The sequence below is a fragment of the Schistocerca gregaria genome, chromosome X (genome assembly GCF_023897955.1).
Source record: "Schistocerca gregaria isolate iqSchGreg1 chromosome X, iqSchGreg1.2, whole genome shotgun sequence".
Lineage (NCBI taxonomy): Eukaryota > Metazoa > Arthropoda > Insecta > Orthoptera > Acrididae > Schistocerca > Schistocerca gregaria.
The window spans coordinates 447,972,730-447,996,305 of NC_064931.1; the positions used below are offsets into that span (position 1 = coordinate 447,972,730).

The 23,576-nt window shown below is 37.5% G+C and overlaps 1 protein-coding gene across 1 annotated transcript in view; it reads right to left on the reverse strand.

The window, feature by feature from the left end:
* The window catches only part of LOC126299155 (tachykinin-like peptides receptor 99D), a 1,430,543-nt gene extending 1,407,943 nt beyond the window's left edge, over positions 1-22,600 (reverse strand). Inside the window, exon 1 of the mRNA XM_049990921.1 lies at positions 22,484-22,600. The gene's annotated coding sequence lies outside the window, so the exon portion shown is untranslated. The remainder of the gene's footprint in view (positions 1-22,483) is intronic.
* Positions 22,601-23,576: the final 976 nt, after the last annotated feature.

Consider the following 23,576-nt stretch of genomic DNA (forward strand, 5'->3'; position numbering starts at 1 on the left):
GGTGACGAATCGGTTATAGCACCCGCTACGTTACTACAGGATAATTGTAATTTTGATCAGATGCCTTATTCCATACCAAAGGGATCCTTTGGAATACGTGTCATTACAAACTGTAGTACGGGAGTATGGGAGTTATAACTGGAAATCAATAAACACTGCAATCCATCACTTTTTCGTTTCTATGTCGTGGAGCATTAGTTCGAATTTATACTTATTTTTTCCTACATTCGGATTAATATACCTGTGTGAATAACTGAAACTCCACACTAGCCAACTGCGTTAATCTGTTCGTTTGTATCCCATGTGCAGTTTCTTCCCTTTAATAAATCCGCTATCGACATCCAGGGACTTATAGAATGTGTCGTGTTCTAGATAGTTACAAATGTGTGGCCACAAACAACCATTGACACAATTACGAAACATTGATCTATTTAGAACAACTATATTAGAAACGTAAACTTTTAGATTATCTCCTCATCTAACTGGGCTCAAGGCCTACCTTATCAAGAAATAGGTAACAATTAGCACATCGGCCTTATTTTTGTCCCTGGATTTAAAATGTCGCCCTCATATTTATATAGAAAACTGCGTTCGCCTCTGCAGTTAGTTACAAATTGTTTCAAACAGCCCCGGAAAATCTCATCTCGGAAATGTTGATACGATGGTACAATTCCCAGCTCCAGTACGTTAAGGGTATCAACAAGTGCTATACATAACACTTTTAAGATGGTCATAGGCAGCAGAATCCAGAGGTTAGAGGAAAAATTGTTTTGGAGATCAAGGTAATATCATATATCCTGCTCGATCTGTTCATACTGGACGATATTGGCAAATTAGAAGACGTCGTACAGCTACAGCAAAGTGTGCTAGTGCACCATCGCACACCTACCCCATTCTCAAACGATGGACCATGTATGAATTTTCAGCTCTATAATGTGGGACTTCAATCGATAAGTTTTCATTCCGAAACAACTGTGCTACATAGAAGTGTTTCATACTGTAGTTAGTAGTGGTTCGCAACCACACATTTGCTATTACACTGAGGAAATAATAAATGCTTCCAACACCAAGAAGGAATTCTGAGAGATGATCGAAAGTCGATAAATGTGTTCCCACATTTGAAAGATAACGTTAATTCATACTTTGCGGTGGTCGCATGAAAGTGGCACTAGTACCCTCATTATCAGGATGCAAATCTATTTGCGTTAAATACACGATCTAACGCTCGTGAGCATTATTTGCCTCTCAGATTGGGCGTAGTGATCTGATGTTAGTGAAGAATGCCCTTAAGACGACGTAGACGCCATTATCAAAAAGCCGCTGAGCTAGGACGATGTTGGGTAATAGGTCTCCTAGAAGCTGGATGCTAGCAGCAACCTTTACTACAAAAGATATCATTCAAACACGTGGCACCTGTTTTATACAACGTATGTGCCTTATAGAAAGCATGTATCGTACTTTTTCTTATTATGGGATCACTAACTATTCAATACGACACTACTATTTTATGTTTTATTTTCCTCTTATGGTTTTTGGACGTCCTTCACTAGTAAAAAATTGAAGGGAATGTTAGAATTCAATTCCCCAATTCTTAAATGTTGACACTAAATTGAGCATCATCCTTGTAAATTTTCACCAACATATTATGAATCTATGTTGAAAACGAAACATCTAAATCAAAGAATTCTCTGATAATATAGAATTTCCAATGTACCATTTCACGAAATTGTTTTGCTCGAATTTGTTCCTGCCGCGTAAATAAGCATGGAATCACTTTTAGGTATCACATACTGAATCTCAAATCAGACTAAAATTACATATTAGCTTCAGTTTAAAAATAACTTTCAGAAATAAAATATTTCAGAACCAACCGAATGTTAGAATTATTGATACTACTGTTTTGTATTAGTAGTACTCTTTAATTTATAAATTTTGATTAGCAGCCAATATAACTACAAATAAATGGCTGTTGATTTAACAATAAACGATAACTCATATAGAAATAATATTTTTTACGATTAACTTTTAATATTCTTCAACATCGTTAATGTTAGGTGACTGCCTAGGATTCAGTGAATTATGATTACGACACTGATTACCTTAAAATTTTATGAATCGTTGTGGTATCAGAAATTAAACACACAAGAGGTAATTGCGAACATAAACGACTATAAAGGTGAGCTGGTGCCGCTACCTATGCTATATTCTTTATAATACTATACTGTGTAAAATTTCTTAATACACAACTTCTAGACACAATGCTTCCTTCACATGACTGTCAGGGTATTGAATATGTGCAGCTACTTATAACCTCCTTCTTACGATATCGGAATATCGGTGGAGACACTGATCCAATAAAGCTAAATTATGCTTGATATTCCTAACACATGATTATCCTTCTAAATTAGTACAGCCATATACCACAATTTTCGAAAGGCCCTATAAAAATTCCTACTTTTATTCAACTTTCTAAGACATTCTAAAGAACAAATTCAAGCCGTAACGTACACTGTGTTAGTGGCTGGTCTTTGTATACATCTACAGAACACTCTCTGTATTCAATATGCCACTGGTGTATTCGTCATTATGAGGGTCACTTTCGCTGACTTAGATGTACCACATTTGCGTGTAAACATTATAAGCTTTAGTCTGTGGCCTATAAATGGAATACTTTGCTCTAAAACTGTGGCTCAGCATATTAGCCCTTAGAAAGACGCAGTTATGAAATACTACTTTGCAGTATATATTTTAATTCTACCCCACCTCACTTTGCTCTGCGAAAAATTTATTTACTTTATTCAAAATATTGTTACATTCTGTGAAGCAGGTCACTACTCACAAATATCACAGAACTTTTACAACGTAAAACAATGCGAAGTGAAGAGAATTTCAATAATACAAGCGTTTCCTAAAAGTAATGCCGTTTCATTGTAAATAAAGACTTTGAATAAATGAAGAAAACTGACTAAAGGCATTTTTACGTGTTTTTATTACTTTTACATAACTTCAGATACTATCGTTAGTACTATCACTTATTACTTGAAAAATTCTTTCTGAACAATATCATGCTACATTTGGTTTTGAATTGCATCGTTAGAATAAAGGCATCGGGAGTCGAATGAACAAATAAGCCACACTATACTGGGAAGTCTCAGTACCCCTGTACACAATAAAAAGTGTAATCCAAAAGGAAACCCTTCAACGTATGTTGTAAAATCTTTGGTGTATCACATTTATCAGTCCAGCTGGAAGAGAATTGCAAATCAAACCTGCCGAAATATATTAATCAATGAAAATAGCCTCACAGTGGAGCAGTAGCACTCATTATTATCCTGAATGTGATACTTCAACAAATCTTTTCATATACATTGAATCCAAAAATGTCACAGTTGCTAATGTTCGTTGGGGACTTTTTGATTCTGCAGCTAAGATACAACCCCAGGCGACCTCAAACTGCACATCGAACAATCTGGACGCTCCGTGAAATCAGTAACTTTATGTGCAAACATGTTTCTTCCACTGCTAACACTTGTAACGTTTCTAAGACTCAAACAGAAATTAACTGAAATTTTGTGTACACGCATTTATTATCCGCTGGTTTAAATACACCAGCTACATAACAGAAAAAAAATCTGTTTAAAAAGTTATAACTTGTAGCTGTTACTCACTGGAAAATAAGTAAATACAATATGTTGATTATTGTGGAGAGAGAAATATTACTTATGTTTACCTACCTAAATACGTATTTCTTTCGTTTGTCATTTCGTAAACTACCGAGAACACACCTTACCTGAAATACAATGCGTAATCAGACCACTCGCAAGTCGTTTCAACGAATGAGTTATTGACCAGATAGAAGCATCTTCGCTACAGAAATTGGAAAGAAATAAATGAATTCAGTTTGCCGTCGCATCGATAACGAGGCCATTAAGACGGAGTACAGTTTCTAATTGAACATGAATATGGGGACCTACTGACCGTTTCGTTTTCACAGTAACAATTCCAAAGTTCGCCTTTAAGACTTGAATGATTCGGTACAGATATATGAACCGTCTTGAGTTGGAGTGCACTGTGCTAAGCGGTCTGCCAAGTCCCTTTGAGCATAAGGAGAAATTACTAATGAAGTGGCTTTGAAAAATTCCACTCATAAGTGAAAAGCATGAAAACAGTCCGTGGTGAAAGACTAAATTACAATTCATCAAATAAATAAGTCAATGTCAGTATACATGTATACTTCAGCGCATTATGTTATACTTTCGTCATGATCTGATGCAGCATCTTCGCACCACATTGGACCATTGTTACAAGAACGTCTTAAAAGAAAAAATCAATAAATGTATTCTTATTAACTATAATGTAACGCAGTGGTGATATCTTCGGAAACGAATTAGTGAATAATCATACAGTGACGAGCACAAATTATTTGTCTATTAACAAAACATGAATTAATTCATTTCTCAATATGTGCCAGGTCTAGCATTTCCGATGCCAGTTCATGCCATTACAAAAAAATGGCTCTTAGCACTATGGAACTTAACACCTGTGGTCATCAGTCCCCAAGAACTTAGAACTACTTAAATCAAGCTAACCTAAGGACATCACACACACCCATTCCCGAGGTAAGATTCGAACCTGCGACCGAAGCGGTCTCACGGTTCCAGTCTGAAGCGCCTAGAACCGCTCGGCCACTCTGGCCGGCTCATACCATTACACTTAACATGTTATTTTCCCTTTACGATGAATATTGTCCTTCTTTTTTGGGCACAAAATATTTTCAAAGTTCCTTCCGTTACTTACGTTCAGTGAGGAAAGCATAATATTATCACAGATTTTCACAATCCCATAGTGTACCATGTTGAACTCAGAGTTCAAAGCGGGGCAGCGACAAGTCGCTGAGCTGCCATTCTGCGAAAAAGGGATTAAAATCCACGACCCGTCATCCTGATTTAGATTTTCAGTGGTTTCTCTAAGCTGCATAAGGCAAATGCCGGAATCGTTACGTTGGAAACCTCATGGTCGTTTCCCTTTCCCTGTGAATGCGAGATAACGCTTCATCTTTCATGACCACCCCATCAACAGGGTGATAAATCCTAATCTTCGTTCCTTAGTTCACAGTCCTGATAAAAACTGCATTTTAATTGGTCAGCTTTTATTATAGTTTTTTAAGTCTGGAAAAATTCGTTATACAGCAATGAACTCTCCGCTGTTTCCATTTACTTTCGCATTTTAGTACTATTTATCATGCAAATTACTTCACAAGATTTGAATTCTAAGAATATAATTACTCCCACATTAACAAATATTGATAATTCATTTTCCTTTCTTTAATATATGGCTTTTTTCTATGAGCAGAATGGTTCAAGACCTAAGCCTTGAATTCTCTCTAATTTGGAAAACTTGATATTTTCAAGTTCATCTTGATTTGAGTTAGTTTGGGTGATTTTCACTGCCATTGTTCTCAGAACTATGATATGTTTTCTCTCACATACCAACGATATTTGACATTGAACGTTACGTAATGTGAACTATCATTCGTTTCACCATCACAAATTATTTTCCGTAAATCTTCGAATTTCTGTAAAAACTTTCCAGGTATATTTGTCTCCTTAAGTCCAGCATTTTAGCAGGATAATGAGTTTTTACAGGCTACGAATTATCCAACGAGATGGAAAAACAGGGTTTTCCATGTACCTGTTAAGAGGAGGGACTTGTTCCATGAGTCTGTGAAGAAATATTTAATCGTGTTTCTTTATCCAGTAGGCTTTACAGTTTTGCCACTATTTCCCTATAAGCCCTAAACATTTTCATGTGTTTCAGAGCAAATTATTCGTGTCATCTAATGTATCACATTTTTTGGATGTTGGAAAGCGAACAGAGGAAGCTGTGATTTCGCACGACAGCTTTTTTCTAAATCTGTGTAGATTATAACTTATTCTACAATAACTCCGTGACAAAAACAGAGCAGAATGGGTATGCGAGACGGCCATTCAGTATTTGCCAGGGAACAGACGATTGGTTCCATGACGCATTACTTCGGGTCAGCAGGCGAATAACCGTCTTGTGCGCAGCCGGTAGCTCGGCAGCTGGGCGGAGAGAACACGGACGCTGCCACGGGCGCGCACCGATAGGTTCATTATCTGAGCTGCCGGCCAACTCCGCCTTCAGCCCCTGTGAACTCTGTGTCGAATTCTACGTGTACAGCTACCTACCGCGTCCGCTTTTCAAACTCGAAACTGCGCTTCTGCTACTGTCATGTTTACTACAGTCACGAGTCTAAGACCCACAGGATCAGTAACTAACGACCACAGACCGTGTTACTTTCGCGATTCCTCTCCATGCAAAGAATATCATCTGTCTTTGTGTATAAGTTACATGTTTTTCAGCATGATACTGAAACTCCATAGATATTGGTGAAATTTTATTTTTCGCATACAGTGTAGAATAACGTGAAAAAATTTCAGCCTACGTATCGTATTATTTTATTATTTTAAATAAATGAGCGTTGTGCCGTCAAGTCATATAATTCTTTCTTCTGAACTGCTTATCATTAACGGATAAATATGCAATGGTAACGAAAGTTTGTGTAAGCTCCTACATTTGCTACTCTTAATAAATGGACTGCAAAAGTTTTTCCAATTTGATTGTGGGTGATTATCAAACAGTGGTGTAAGAAATATTTGACACCGTAGACATATCGTGGTAATAATAAACTACCAAGAAGCTCCGTGGAAGATGGGTTCCGCATCTTATGAATGCTGACGGAACTCAAGGTCAAGTACGTCGGCAACAAAACAACCTGTCAAAGAAAAATCCAAATTAATCCCGTCGCCGAATTGTTATTACAAAACAGTCTTGGGTCAACTGCTTCACATCTGAATCGAGATATCACTTACCGCAGTGGATGGAAACCAATGTAGGCAAAATATTTTCATCAGGCTGGAAAGATTAGCAACTATATGTTGATAGAGGCAAAAGAGGACCTTCTTGTGTCATCTTGCAATGAGTCAAATATTACCTAGGTATAGTGTGCAAGTCTACTAGACTAACTGTGTAGATAATCTACGTGATGGAAATTTTGATTGGAAAGACAAAAAATCGGCTTTCAGTAGACGAATGCACATCCCCAAATAAGTTTTATGGCAACGGGGAAACTACAGGTTTTTAAGTAAGACTTTTTGAAATTTCCATCGTCTTCTCCAGGTTTAACACCAAAGTGCTTTTAACTACTCACGTTAAGTAAGACTTTTTCTGTGTGGGTAACGATTTGTGTACAGTAAAGGGGATATTATATCCGTTGGAGGCAATATGGCAAACCGCCAAATACAGAATCAAAATACATATACTGTGTAGGCATTGTACAAAGATTATTAACCCAAAAGGGGTCTACACTGAAGAATAACTTAACTTTCACGTACAAGATACAGTCGTGCACCGTCTGACAAAGCATACTTCATGTTCCCCTCGTAAAAGCAGGGTTCTATTTATCTCTTTATTTCATTTAGAAAGCTCAGAATAACTTACTACGGGCTTCGTCCTTTCCATCTAGACATTTTTTATTTGCCTCCAGCATCCTTGTTATCTAAGCAATACGTGGTATTGATTTCCATAAGTATCGAACACAATACGTCCTCCATACTATTGACAGTATTACTTTACTGTGCAAAGTAGTAGGGAAGGCGAATGGCTGATGTCGGTTTATTGGCATAATTTTGGGAAATTATAGTTCATCTGTAAAGGAGACCGCACACAGGGCACTAGTGCGACCCACTGCTGAGTACTGTTCGAGTGTTTGGGGCCCCTCACTAGGTCGAATTAAACGAAGACATCCAAGCAAATCAGAGTCAGGTTGATAGATTTGTTACATTTAGCTTCGAACAACAGGCAAATATTATGAAGATGCTTCGGGAACTGAAACGGGAATCGCTAGAGGGAAGGCGACGTTCTTTTCGAGGAGCACTATTGACTTCATTTAGAGAACCGGCATTTAAGGCTGACTGCAGAATGATTCTTCTGCCGCCAAAGCACGTTCCGCGTAAGGACCGCCAAGGTAAGATTAGAGAGATTAGGGCTCGTACGGAGGCCTATAGATAGTCGTTTTTCCATTGCTATATTTGCGAGTGGTATAGGAAAGGAAATGAGTAGTACTGGTACAGTTTACCCTGCGCCGTACAACGTACGGCGGCTTGTGGAACGTATATGTTCCTGTAGATGCATAAATTCTATTCGCGTCCTTAGATGGAACTAATGTAAGATAACTCACAAGGAGACCACGTAGAAATCGGATTTTTGTAATTCGTTGTATTTATGGTAAGTCAAATTCAGAACTCAAATATCAGTATCAGAATGTAGTCAGATGCAATTCGCAATAATTATCTACAAAAAGTACTACGAATTTTCCGACAGTCCTTAATACTGCAACATAAGGTCGTTTTATACAAAACCCATGTGGATGCGTGGCACAATATTTGCCTATTTGCACATGTGGCCTGCGATTGATTTCTGTATGAGGTAAATTTCTACACAATGATGTATGTCCTACGATCATTTCTGTGAAGAGTAAATTATACCAATACGAAAAATAATAATTTTTGTTTTTGTATCCAAGCGATATATACTAACAATCTTTTATAAAAGATCGTTTATTAAAAGTTTGTATATTCAGTGAGATCTGGATTTTTGTGTGTGATATTTCATTATAAATAAGAAGACGTGTATTTTTCATACAAGTGACCACTAGATGTGTATTAATTAGCCTACATTTGATGAATTTTTTAATATACGACGTAAGTATTGGAGCTGAAGAAGAAATGAAACGAAAAATATCGGAAACTAGACAGGGATAAGCGACCCTGGGACTACCAGTCACGAGTGCTATGGATTTAATTTTCCATCGTGATATCTCTTGCTCTTCAAGGAAATCCTCGTAAAACATACAGCTTCTTTTAAAACCCTGCACCAGACGGGAATCAAACCCAGTCCACCCATTTGGCACTCTACCACAGAGCTAAGCTACATTTGGAGTAGTCTTATTTAAGCTCATGGAAAACTTCAAATTCGGTTTTCTCTATAATTTTTGAGAGTTGTGTCGAACTGCTTTACGTCATTGATAATTCAGTTCTGAGCTCCACCTTGTTGTGGTCTTCAGTCCGAAGGCTCGTTTGATGCAACTCTCCTTGCTACTCTATGCCGTGGACGTTTCTTCTTCTCCAAGTAACTACTGCAACCTACGTCTTTCTGCATCTGCATACTGTTTTCATTTCTTGGCCTCCGTCTACGATTTTTACCTCCAATATTTCCCTCCGGTATTAAACTGATGAACCTTTGATGTCACAGAATGTGTTCTACCAACCGATTCATTCTTCTAGTGAGGTTGTACTACAGATTTAATTGATCCCCCATTATCAGTACTTCTTCATTAGTTACGTGGTACCGTAAGTACACAAAATTACAAGAATCCAATTGCCATGTGGTCTTCTTGTCAGTACAGCCTTCTCCTATTACAAAATAACGCAACTGTGTAGCACATAGCCGTGACGATTTCCTGTTGAAACTATTCATTGTTCTTAAGATGCAACAGAGAAAAGAGTAATTGTGCCGCCATAAAAGGTAGAAAGTTGAAATCGAGTATCTCTATTTTGTTCATCAACACTTTATTGTTTATTTATTTACTTTCTAAAGTCCACTTTCTTGAGTTAAAGAATTGATATTGTTTATAAACTGCTCAAAAATGATTATCACTGACGTTATGACTTATATAGTTTGTGTTTATTTGATAAAATTCTTTCTCAAAAATACTCTGGTCTCAGAAAATTGCTACGTACAGACGTCTGTGAATTGGAGGTAAAAATAAGGAAACCTTCATTCCCAGAGCAGTTCAGTGTAGCGGATTGTACCTCCAAGCGTGAGCGTCACAATACCATTCACGTGTTATTATGAAGCTAATTATGCAAAACTACTGAGAGAACATGATGTCACAAATTTCGGTTATATGTCACACTTTTGGTCACACGGATCTGGTCTAGCTCGTTAACCAAGGAACTGTGTGATAAATAATGTTGAAAGTACCAGAGTAGACGATTAATCATTTATAAACCAGAAAACCCATTTGCGAAAATGGCATATTACATTTAAGATTAGGAAAAAGTGAAACATCGGAATGCAGATAACTTTTGATGATTAAATAAAGATACATACCCATTTCACTTACAAGAAGGTCTTTACTCACGTTTGGGAGGAACTTAATTCAAAATCCTTTCTTTTTATTCAGAATTACTGTGTAAATCACATATAGCGGTTGCCGAGATCGTTCTTTTCAAATGGACATGGACGATTAACTGCCACATTCTAGTTCGATCCAAACCTAATCACTGTCTCTGATGACGACTGTAAACCTTCCCTTTCTTCTTTTATGTATGCATTGATCCTGTCAAAGTGACAAAAAGTACTGGCTAACTAAATTGTTAGCCATCGTACAGTTATTCCTTAAAGTTTAAGATATGACTATTTTACAATTCTAGGAATACTGGATTGTATGCAGTCAAAATCTTCGTCTTTCACTTTTTTAAGACGTAAACACGACAATTCTGTCACTCTACACAAATTTCAGTTCGCCTTAAGGTTTGCATAAAGATCTCAGAGTGCTCACCTTTAAACAGTTTCATCATCAACCAGCAAGGTCTAGACTCACCGTTTCTGTTCCAAGCCACTACTGTTGTTGCTTTACTAGTTCCTCTTTATTGTAACTGTCGTAGCGGCTGACACTGTTACGCCACCAATCTGTATATTTCATCAACATCATTGGAAATCTTTCTCTCTAGTAGCATTTACTGTCTTCTAATGCTTGGTACTAAGCTTAAACCAATTTACTTTTCTTCGAAGACATGCGGCGGTGTTTTGAAGGTTGCAGCAGTCCATCATCAGACGAGTCAATGCGTTTGTAAAGGGAAGTGAATGACATTTTGTAAATTTGTTGTAGGTACTTGAGAACTGGTAAAACAGTGCTTAATAAATAATTGAAAAAACCAAGGAATTCCCGGCAAAAAATCTGCACAGAACTGTCTGTAAGTGATCTACTAGACACTAAATAGAGCTAATATTAAACATTTCTTTTTCTCTTCATGCTTCATGTACCTGACTAGATACGATGTGAGACAATTTATACCGATTGTGACAGTATACTGTGCAAATAGGTCGCTATCTTCGAATTTATCATTTTACGTTTCTTCATCGCCCCAAAATGAAAAATAGTAGTGTGTATTGGAAACTCAAAGATCTTGGTAACAGCAATGTAATTCACAAGAAAATTGCTACTGTAACGTACGTACATTGCAAACCTTTTAGTTGTCTGAAGTGTGGGTTTCTGACACTGATAGTTAATTTTTTTAAACAATTTAATTGCACTTCTTCCTTACGCTACACTATCAGATAAGATTTAAGTTTAAATGTAGACTGATGTACAATTTACACATAGGAGAATCATCACGATTTCATAGAGCTTCTGAGAATAATAATGATGTACAAACATACTACGATCTAATAGTTTAGAGTGTTTACAGGAGACGTCACATGCATAGTGCCAAACAGTATGTTCGGCACATTGTTGACGAGAACATACCTAATAAGACTGATCGATACAAACCAGTATAAATATTTTAAAATATATTAAGCAGTCTTGGTTGGTACTTACAGGGAATGTATATAACAATTGAAATGTCAAACCTATTAGGCTACAATATAAGTTTATTTCTTGAGCAGATTAAGGTTCAGAAACCACGCTCTCCCTTTCTGTGTTTGTCAGTAGTGCGAGTATTATAATCATTACTTATCTTTCCATACGTTAGGTAATTTTAAAAAATCAGTATATATTAGTGTGCTAAATATGTGATATATCCTCACTGAATGACGCTTAGCGCGCATGCTTGCGTGGTAAGGATGTGGGCCACTTAGTATACTACATCAAGCGCTCATATTTACTGTTTTCTTTCAGTTGCTCACGCCTGCCTAAGCAAATACTAGGACGATTTCCTCGCTCTATATGAGACTCTTAATACATAATCGATGTAATTATGAAATACACAGCACAAGATTTATTTTATTTGCAAAACAATGGTGTTCATGACTTTTACTACAGTTTTAGGGTAAACGACGACGTGATGACTCACGCATAAATATAAAGTAAATGCTAACTCCAGCCTGAACTACCTCTAAACCAGGAATAAGTGCTGAAAAGACAAGCTAATACACTATATGTAACGTTTTTCAGACCCTATGAAGCAAACCGTTCACTGAAGTCATTCTTTATAGTAGGAGAATAATTCTTCTTTAATTCTTAACTGAAACACAGCCACCATGCGTAACCATTGAAGAATGTCCCTTTACACCGTTATCAAAGGTGACCTTTCCCCTCAAAACCCTACCTGGAACACCATTCCACTGTACAAAATTTATATGAAAGTAGTATTCCCTCCATAGGCCACTATGATTCCATGGTGAAACACAATCTGGCATTCAGAGCTTTCAGTGACAGGTGTGTCACTTCCATCTTCAACGACGGCTCTATAGGTGAGTCCGAAGCTCGTGGTCGTGCGGTGGCGTTCTCGCTTCCCGCGCGCGGGTTCCGGAGTTCGATTCGCGGCGGGGTGAGGAATTTTCTCTGCCTCCTGATGACTAGGTGTTGTGTGCTGTCCTTAGCTTAGTTAGGTTTACGTAGTTCTAAGTTCTAGGGGACTGATGATCACAGATGTTAAGTCCCATAGTGCTCAGAGCCATCTGAACCATTTTTTTCTTTAGGTTAACATGGTAGGTCTTGTTTTCCATATGTAATGTACTAACGTCCGATACAGTAACTGTCCGGGCTGCCACATTTTACGTTCGAACTGTGAAGAACTATATGAATATCTCACACTCCCTTCTTAAATACTATTTGTTCTCTCCTTCAAATGTTCTCAATGGGGCATCAACTAAGAGTCGATCTAAGGGGGACTGTCGCTTCGGTATGCAAACGAAATAAGATAATAATATTGTGAAATTCATCGGTTTTTAATGCTGTAATTAGTAACTTGAAGATTTTGTATTAATAAATAATAGCATAAAATAAATATGAAAAATGGTCATACAACTGAACAACAAAGAAGTCTTTCGATTTGTGAAAACATTTTCCATAGCAGTATAGCCAAGACCCTAAACGCCGCTCGGGTACTGTCACTGTAGCTTCGCAGTTTGAATTACAGTGAATGTAATATTACGTGCAGGTAGCAAAGCAAAATGATTAAGATAGTTTTGAAAAAGTCGAAAGAGACACAACTGTGTGAAAAGTGATGTAGAATACATTATCAACAGAAGACGTATCTGCAAAATGATTGTATAGAGGTTAGTACTAGTAACTTTAACGGAAAATCGCCGTTACATGAAGAAAAAATCGGATGTAAACAAGAAAATATTTATGGTGGTCGTTATAAAAAGAAAACTTTATTGAGTAGCATAGGACGAAATATTGATATGCAAGATATTGTTCTTCTCCTTTATACTTTTGAAATACATAAAAATGATTTAGAGGGAGAATACGATAGATACTGATAAATTGTTTCAGTGCTATTTCAACCCATGAGGTATGACATTTCTATTATCGTGTAGAAATTAATTCAATCCATTTCCAAAAACCGTGAAACTGTTACTGAATTCAAAGATAAATTTAGATTTTTCTTATGAATCGTTTCGCGTATTAACCCAACAACTCTGGGCACAGTATCACAAAGAAAATTTCGATATGTATAAGAGGACGATGCTCTCAATTCCGGTTAACTATACGTCTTACATAGCAGTCTCGATCATGTATTACTCCTAATACCAGATAGGAAAAAGTATGAGAGATAAGATATTTCATACGTTATCGGCAATGTGAGAATAATCTTACCAAGATGAAAAGAGGAATACCGATGTACATAGCTCGAGACACGTAGTAGTAAAGTATAGCGTGATGTGAGTAAGTTACGATGTATACAAAAGTGGGTGGCTGGATAAACTTATAAGCAAAAATTGGTAAACTAAACGTCGGACTGAAGAAAGGAGATTAGCGACGGATCTCATCAGATTAACGTCCGACCCCGATAGCTGAGTGGACAGCGCGACAGAATGTCAATCGTAAGGGCCCAGGTTCGATTCGCGGCTGGGTCGGAGATTTTCTCCGCTCTGGGACTGGGTATTGCGTTGTCTTAATTATCAGCATTTCATCCCCATCGACGCGCCAGTCGTCGAAGTGGCGTCTAATCGAAAGACTTGCACCCGGCGAACGGTGTACCCGACGGGAGGCCCTAGTCGCATGACATTTTTGTATCACATTACTACTTAACCAGTTGTCTTAAGCTGAACAATGAATTGCAAAGATAATGACACGAAGAGAAGAGACATCAATTATAAAGTTCCTTTATTTTATATTTATTAGTAAATTTTTTTAAATAAATGGATACTAGGCGACTAAGTGACTTACTAAACTGAATGGATGGATAAGTTACTTGCAACGATGTTTTATGGAAAATCAATGAGACTTACATAGTTACCCAAGGTTGTAAGCACTTTTGTTTGCAATGTTAGCAAATCATGTAATCATGCGAGACACGACACAGTAATACACATAACCGAAGGAAAATCATATTCTGAAAGAGCAACAGAAGAAAATACATAACTTTCAAATAATCAGTTTTGGAAACTGCACGGTACAAAGAGCAGAAAATTAGCTGTAATAATTTGAAACATGATAACATATGAGACAGCACACTGTAAACGACCGAATTCATGAATAAGCGAGTTCTTGTGCTACAAATTGTGCTCGTGAACAGGAAAATGCTTTAATGCTGTTTCTTTTAACCACCAAAAGCGCTGTACGTACCACACATTGTTCTTACAAGCGATAAAATACAATGAACCATTGCCCGCGCATTAGCCTAAACCTACAGTTGTAGGAAATATTTCAGAAACATTTAACTCAAGAATGATAACTTCACATTCAAAACACGTACAACTATGTCCACACTTACGTACTACGTCTGCTCTAAATACAAGATCACTCAACTGACAAGTTTAGTCAGAAGATGGATGAATTGGACAAAATAACGGGAGGATATCCACAAATCACAAGTTGAGTTATTGCTAAACTTCTAAATACGTAGAACTATGAACGACAGGCACTGGTTAGAAGTTATTTAACCACTAGACCACGCTGGGTGAAGTTTATTCATGTAGTAACGCAGTAGTAGCAGTTAAATTTTTAGCGTCGTATAATATGTTTCTTGCAGAGTAATTAACCAGTAAAAGGTATTCTGCATAGGAAACAATTTAACTTCGAGCATTCCCCATTTTTTGACCGTAGTTTCCGTTGGTGTTATAAGTGTTTCAAGTGCTGTAAAAACAATAGGGGAAGGTCGATACAGAAAAAGAATAAGTTGCTTTAAATGAGTGGCTTCGCCATGAAAAATTTATTAATTTCTTGTCCAAAATTAAAAAGTGCTACTATTAATTTTTATTGCTTTAAGTTTAGGTACTACACTACAAAGAAGCAGTCAAGATGCGGACTCATTACTGAATCTAATTTCCTACCATACGTGTACGCTTGAATATTTTAGTACATCATTAATGATTTGTGAAATCTTCCAAATTTAAAAACAAATTGGAACAATTCGCCATGTGTGGCAGCTGTATAATTGGTTGGATACCTTTTCGCGAGGAACTGGTCATAAAATATCCACGCTGTGGTAAATACAGACAAACAAAGTGCACTTCTTGGCCCCGAGGGAACTGAGTACCAAAGTGCGAAACATGAAACAGTTAGGTATCCGACGCTCAGGAGGAAAGTGTAGTGAAAGATTCTAGAGGTGAGACGTCCACGCCTCGCAACATTTCAATCACCAATGGAAAGCTTAGAATTCAGCGACCTCCGCTTTCACGGAGCACCGGTAATTTATTCGCCCCCGTCTCGGAGCTGTCTTCTTAGTTGTTCTGTTCCATAAGAAGCCATTAATCATGACGAACCGCAAAGTATTCTGTGCGGTAAGCGGATCGCCTCGTAGGGCAGAAAGCGGACCAGCTGTCTGCGTGTATTGGCCATGGAGGTGTGCCTGCCATGCTTGCTTAATTGCACGCTAACTGAAGACGCAATTCAACTTGCGTGATCGTCCGTGAGTTTTCATTTCAGGCAACGTTTACCAAATGTTTGTTGAGTAGTTCGATCGAAAGTTGAAATAGTCTAAGGTATAACTACATTTAAAGTGCTTCATGCACGTGAGTATTTCTAATAACGAAGAAAGTCTAGTGAGGAATCATGCAGAAACCCCTACACAAATGAAGAGAAGACTGATAGTGGCACACAGCATAAAGTAAAGTAAACGGTCACACGTCGACACTTAACTTCTTTCATGAATCACATAAGCATGTAAGCAAATATGCTGCATTCAGAAGAAACTTTTCCGTAAGAAACTTTTCCGTGAGATCATACAACCAGTTCCTCTTCAGAGATCTCGCTGTTTCAGCATTTTTACTATAAAGCCCTTAATACATTAAAAGTAAATTGTTTCCTAGCCGTAATTATGTTTCCTTTACAGTTTTCATGTAGACGTAACAGGCAACCACATTTTATAAACAAAATTGGTATCAAACATTTGTATCAGGAAAAGAAGAACTTTTCGAATACAGTTAGCTGATGCAAAGACTAAATGTCCCCCACTGTTATTTGTTTTCCACTCATTGCCCAATAAACGCCACATTACGCCTCACTCGTTCGACTCTTTTGAAGACTGCTAAAGTACTGTAGCAAAAATTTTACATATCACCCTGAAATTGAAAATCTGTACTCGGTACTAAGAACCTCAATGTTTTCTTCCGTTATGACAGAAAATGTACCACTTATCCATTTGTTCATTTGTTTCCGTATCTCCAACAGAATGTTGCCTCAGTATTGAGATTTCAGTGATATATCACTGCTTTTATCCGTTATGAGTGTTCCGTTATAGGTAGTCATTACCTGTTAAGAATGTAGGTAGGAAAGCTTTCGGAAATTATTTATATCGAAAAATGTGTGACTCTATACTGACGGCAACGAAGTTTTAAACGTTGAGAACTAAGAAACCGGTAGTGGATGATTACTTACACAACGCGAAATCATTATACAATAGGTATCAGTTTTCGTTGTTCATAGGTATTATCTATTACTTGAGAAGAGCTTATTGTGTTGCTAATCAGTTTCTGCTATTGTTCTATCAACCATAATCTTAGTGAAATGGCTATTCTCTCACTTAATACTACAAAGACTTCATGAGAAACTATCTACAATATAAAACTGCATGGCTTACCCAGAAGAAAAACGAATGGTGTTCAAAATGTTTAACAATAGTCACAATGCTGTGACGCAATTTTCTCTTCCATTACGTAGCAGCTATTGCTCCCCTATTGATAGTGATTATTTTCGTAAAAATCTATCAGCACAAGTCCATTGAGAGGTGCTCGACTCTTTTTCATTAGAACAGATGTTTAAGTGCCCAAATCTGGGTTCGTGAGTTAAAAAGAAACGCTTGATGCAAATGCCTAGATATATTCAATAGCTACAGAAACTTCTAGTAAAACATTTCACCGATGATTTTTGCGAAGCTGCAAATGATGTATGTATAAAGGAAAGAATAGAGAGTATGGTCGCTCGCTTACTGACAAATATTATAATAAGAAAGTTCATGCAATTTAATTATCTTGTGGGTTGAGTTCCACACAAACAAACGCGTTTTGTTTATAGGGCACTATTATTGTTATTTCTGACTGCATTCATCGGCAAGTTGCTGTTGAAAACAATTTCAATGCTTCTCAAGGAATGTTGGATAGTTATTCTAAGCAAACCAACATTTAAATATTATTTACAACAATTTCTACACTTCCACCATAACGAAACTGGACTGCTGTGTGAAGTACTCACACCACAGTGAAGGCCCATACCAGACATTACGTCAACTAAAAGCGTATTGATCAAAATAGTTGTGAAATATTTTACAGGAAATCGAGAAAAATTTCTTAAAATAGGTACCTGTTGACAGCGTTACAGGCAATTCACTGGTGCTTGAGTTAGTAATAAAGCACTAGTACTGCAGATATGACCGAAAATTTACTTCTGTCATCTTCTGTTCAAAGTCATGTATAAGATACACTATAGTTATCAGTACCAAGGGAGAGGTGCTTTCTGGATGCAACACTCACTTTCGTTAGCATTGAAAGCTAACACAAGTTTTCTTAGAATAGCATCTACACTTATATTCCAAATACGAAAGGTGAAATAAATCTCATCGAGCAAGCAGTACCAACATAGTTTAATAATTAGAGTGAATTATTTCCACCGTTTAAAATACATTACGATGTTAGTTCATTTAGATGTGATACCTGCCTTGTTGTTACTACTCAAAACTCAGATGTAATTAAGATTTACTGGAAAACTACTGTGGACGCCTCAGACCCTTGTAGGAACAGCCAACGTAGTTCATAAAGAAAGACGATAGAATTATTTGCTCTGCTTTAAACATACCAGACTACACAGTAATAAAAGGAAGTTTAATTAATCGAAACCAAGTTGTTGTTAAATGCAACTTCGTAGAGCAGGTTTCATAAGAGACCCTTATGAAAGAAGTGCAGTTTATTTGTGGATGATATTTATAACAGACGCGTCACACTGCTTGTTTGTGTGAGAAAACTTTGAAAAAACAAACGCTGTGCAACTCCATGCCTTCATTGTTTCTATCATAACATGGATTCCCTCCGCATCATCACTGTGTGTATCATAAAGGAAATCCGAAAGTGTCTAACAACTGTATATCTAAACAAGTAAAGCTGCGAAATCGAGACAAACCAAAAGAGAACATCAGAAGAAACTCTTCGCTGTCTTCTCAGGCGTCATCGTGAAACACACAGTCTTTTGCTATTATTTTCGTATTAGAAGATGTAAGACTGCTGCTATGGAAACTAGTTTGTATTTGAGAACTTCAGGTTTCAACAGTCTTCATTCCTTTGTGTGTAAATATTCTTAAAGTTCCAAAAAATGTTTCGTGACGAGAGACAAAATTGATTTTTCCTTTTTTTGTAATCGAAGAATGACAGAAATGCAGATATACTTTGTAGTTTGAATAATGTATTCAAAAATTATACTATTATATGTAAAGAAAACTTTATACATATCGCTTGTGAAGCTTCTCTTGTGATCATAACACGCAATGTGTAGGAAAACTTGTTTTATTTAAAGAATAAAGCTTGGTAAAGTTTATTAAATTTCTCTTCTGACGACTCCCTGCATGTGTAGGCAAGCTTTCTCTGCTTTGGTTGTAAATAATGAATTACGAATACTGAACTGTTTTGAGTTGTTAATCGAAAATTTGTCCGTAAATGTGTCGGAAAACTCTTCAAAAAAAGGGACTACTGTATAAGAAGTAAATGAAAATTTGTTACATACTTGAAGATAATGCAAGGAATGTGCCCATAGCAAGTTTATTTCATATGAAGATTTAAGGATTCTAATGATAACCTATGACCATAGAAACTACAACCTGAAATTTTTTGGTCTCTCTTGTGTTATACAATAATCGTCATAGAGGTCTTCGTTCTGGCAGTGAATAATGTTCAATTGTGCTACATCTTTCCCAAGTGTGACGGGTTATTTCAAACATAAGTTACAATTCAGAGGACGTATTACTTCCGTTAATGTACTTTTACTGGTCAACAACTGCCCCAAAATTTTAATTTATCAAAACGTTCGAAGATATAAACGTTTCTACGGACGTATTATATACATACAGCACAGAGTTCTCATGACATCTACTGGAAACGCTTCTAAGAGTCAGTGGGGAACCTGCCAATGAACTCAATACGAATCTCTAATCATAACTACGACTGGACTGTTTATCATTAAGTGTAAATGGCGTAGATGTGGGAAAACGCTAATGAATTTCTCTAGCTCAACCGAAACTACACTCTGAGAAATACACCCGTCTCCCTAGCATAATTTGCGCAACAGACTACAAATGCGTCAATTAACGCGGAGCCGCAGGCATTTCTATACGTTCCGCGCTACCCCAACGCCTTACCGTACTTATTTGTTCGGTAGGAGGAGAGTGGGTGCGCATGTTCTCTTCAGAAATACGCTGTAATAAATGTAAGGTTTCGCGTTTCTGGTATGTAAGCCATGGAATGGCTTCCACTATGAAAGGCGCGGCGAATAGTACTACATGTCACATCACGCAGCCTCCATTGCGAAAAAAAGCGTCAACGATTGAGAAGAGAAATGAAAACAGTGACAAAGCAAAGACTTGCATCTGTGGCCAAAGATGCTGGTCCAATTTATGTTAGTCAGTTCTTATAACGGCAGAAAAAATATTCCATTTAATAGTCATACAATAACTTATATGCTGAACATCAATAATACAAATAAAGCCATTTGTTGGTTCTTTTGTTGTAGTGTTCTGGTACCACGTTGTTGCTAAGCTAGGAACATCATTAATTTATTTGTGTTTGACTTTTGTAAATGTGGGAACTTTTAATGTCTGCATTTTTTAATATTTTCAATCTACTTTGCTACCGGAAATATGCTGATCAATGCCCCGTGAAATTCGCTCCACCGTTTCCTGTACTTTGTATAATAACTGAAACGATAAAGGATTTCAAGCTGCTGGAGAAAAATTTCGTATATATAATAAACGATACTATATATATTATTATCAACGATTACTTAAAGAAGTTATAGTAATCGTTTGTTGCAGTGATTGGCGCAGAAATCATATCAATCAGCTGCAACTTATCCTTTAAAGATAGTGAGTTGAGTCTGGAAAAGAGGTATTATGGTTTGTATAGAAATTCTTATCTGTATTCGTCAGACTGTGATATTATTCATTTCAGTGAATTCAAATGGGTGGATACAAAATAACAATGATCAGTGTAAAGTCCACGTATATTTACTGTGAAGTTGTGAAATTCTTTCACATCAGCCTTGTGTGTCATTAAATCCCTTCAAATACCGCTCTTTTGGGGAATTCCAAAAAGCTCATATATGGGCACATTTGCGTGCAAATAGTGAAACCGTGCGCTCTCTGTCTTCAAGATGGGGCGAATGTACAAATTTATCACGTAGTAACAAGAATTCTGTATTGCATTTCTGACACTAGATCGGATACAGAGGTAGCACGGCTTCTTTTTCTTCATAGTATCTTCCGTGAGAGCTCGATATTGTGATTTACCATATGTTCTCGAAGTACCACAGTTCCCTGACAGCAGATGTATATCTGACTTTGAATCTTACGATACATTTTATCAGTCACTGAGACCACAGAATGAATTTAATTCATAAGGCCTTAGGAAACAGAAACTGCAAACATTCGTAAGTCTTCTGCAATAAGTTCTAAAACACTGCATATTCTACAGGTACCTGGGGGACTTCTTCCTTATTTTTTTAAAAAAATGAGCTATCCTACGGCGTTATACCAATGTTCACGATGAAAACTACGGGTATTTGATCGAAGAGTCATGAACAATGCCTCTGTCTGTTGGAGACATTACACAGCAACTTCATTGGTCTCCATTAACATGAGACTGTAACAGGTAATTATTGGTTTTGTACAGTAGTAGTCAGGTTTCAATATTATAGATAAAATTTATAGTGTATAAATAAATTTACAAGCATTAACATGCTATGTCACCTCCAGAACATGTACGTTACAAGTGTAGCTTACAGTACTCATATATGTCTACTTCGAGCCAAACAGGGTAATTATCAGTTATACAGCTTCGATGTAGGTGGCAAATGAAGATATGCTAAAATTGATGAAATAGTATTAGCGTATTACTTAAATAAGTCGCGTAACGAAGTGCAAAGAAATCTGCACTTCACAATTGTGTAATAATTATTCTTGTGGTGCTTTGTGAGTAATGTATTACTTTTTTCATTGACATAGTATCCACCATTTCCAGCGGAATGCTGAGTTATTTCGAGAAACGCACTACAGTAACAAGGTAGACGGGGAAACATACAATGAGTTGAAAAACAAATGTTATGAAGGTTCTTTCCCTATCCTGTATGCGTTTCAATTATTTCACTCACTATGAGGTATCTGTACCCTGAACGACAGTCATAAATGTTTTGACTAAATTTAAGGATGTAATTATCAGACTTTTTTAAAGAGAAAAAGAAAAACAGAAAAAGGAATCATTCATCCACTTTGGTCATTGTGGTAACGCAAGAGCCAAGATAAGAAGCGTAGAGATACATTGAAAAAATTGACAGTGTCTAACATAATTTGAATAGAATTAATGGCAAAGTCAACTACTAAAACACTAGTTTAAAAATAGTAAAACTTAAAAAAATTTGAAACTTTACTATATTGTTGCAACGGCTACACCACGGCGTAAGAAATGGTGTGCAGTGCAAGGGAAAATGAATAGCGCATGATGACAGACGAGGAAGTTGGATGCGCCATACCTGTACGCGCGGGCTGTTGAGTACAAGCAGTCGGCCTGCGGCAGCGGCAGCGGCAGCGGCGTCGGCGTGGGGCCGGGCAGACGCGTGCAGACGTCGCGGCGGCGCGCCAGCCACTGCGCGCGTCGGCCAGCCGCCGGCGCGACAACACTCCGCTCCACTACGCCGCCTTCTGCGCATGCGCCGCCGCCTCTTGGTACCAGTCCCCAGTTTTGTCAGATTGTTACCATTATGGCACTTTTCTTCGCAGATCTATTGCCTTCCGGGCCGCGTACCAGAAAATGCACGGAATTGTACATTTAAAACAACAACGACGCAGTTTCAAATGAGGTAAGCCAACAAGCTGGTAGTGCAGCCTGTCATGTTAACACCATCTGCGCATGCGCCCTCGCCACGTACCACTCTGCCATTAGTATTTCGTGTTATCAGCCCCCCGTCTTGTCAGATTGTTACCGTTATGCCACTTCTCCCAACTCCCCACCCCGTTATTTTGTCTTCTGCGCCACCAACGCGAATATGTACTGATGTGTGTACTTAAAAAGACAACCAAGCACTTTCGGAAAAGGTAAACCAACAAACGAGTAGCTCAACCTGTCATGTTAACATCTAAATCGATGTCCTTTTATCAGCAGTCAACTTTACCATAATTCAATATGCCAAATGTTCGCTTCCGATGTGAATTGGACACTACTAAAAAAAATAAGGTTTTCTAGCTACCTGTCAAAAAGTCGCAGAAATTGCAATCAATGTAATTTAGTAAAAAAAGCTTGAAATATCAGTTTAAGGATCCAGTCAAGGCCTTCTAATAGGGCATACCACAAGTAAGATAAAATATTAAAATTAACTCAGTTATGCATTTGATATCCTTACAAAGTGTTACTTGTTTCTTATTTATCAAGGGAATGGTCCAATAGCCCGCATCGCGGGGTCGTGCGGTAGCGTTCTCGCTTTCCACGCCCGGGTTCCCGGGTTCGATTCCCGGCGGGGTCAGGGATTATCTCTGCCTCGTGGTGGCTGGGTGTTGTGTGCTGTCCTTAGGTTAGTTAGGTTTAAGTAGTTCTAAGTTCAAGGGTACTGATGACCATAGATATTAAGT